Raw genomic sequence first — 378 nt, 5'->3', positions numbered from 1 at the left:
ATTGTTGTCTGCATGTGTGTATGCATATATACCTATTTCGAGCTAGCTGACCTCCATGCGGCGATCCATATAGAACCGGGCCATCCAACCCTGGCATGCCTGGATCCATAATTTCATACCCATAGTTCCTCCAACCCACCTGTGTTGAATTTACATGCACAAGTTCCATTATCAACTTGTTATCGCAGCCATGACACACCTTTACACATTGCCCTCTCCAGAGCGTTTGGGGCCATACACATATTTTGTTCCACCTCATGTATTCACAGGCTCTCCTGCCATGTAATATTTGCACATCCTTTTCTGGGGTTATGGATTACGGCCATTTGCGCTTTACAATTTTTGGTGGTCGCAGCATGGACTACTTTCCATCTGTGT

Source organism: Protopterus annectens, chromosome 7.part0, assembly GCF_019279795.1.
Source record: "Protopterus annectens isolate FY-2018-M chromosome 7.part0, PAN1.0, whole genome shotgun sequence".
NCBI classification, from domain to species: Eukaryota; Metazoa; Chordata; order Ceratodontiformes; family Protopteridae; genus Protopterus; species Protopterus annectens.
This window is presented reverse-complemented; position numbering follows the sequence as displayed.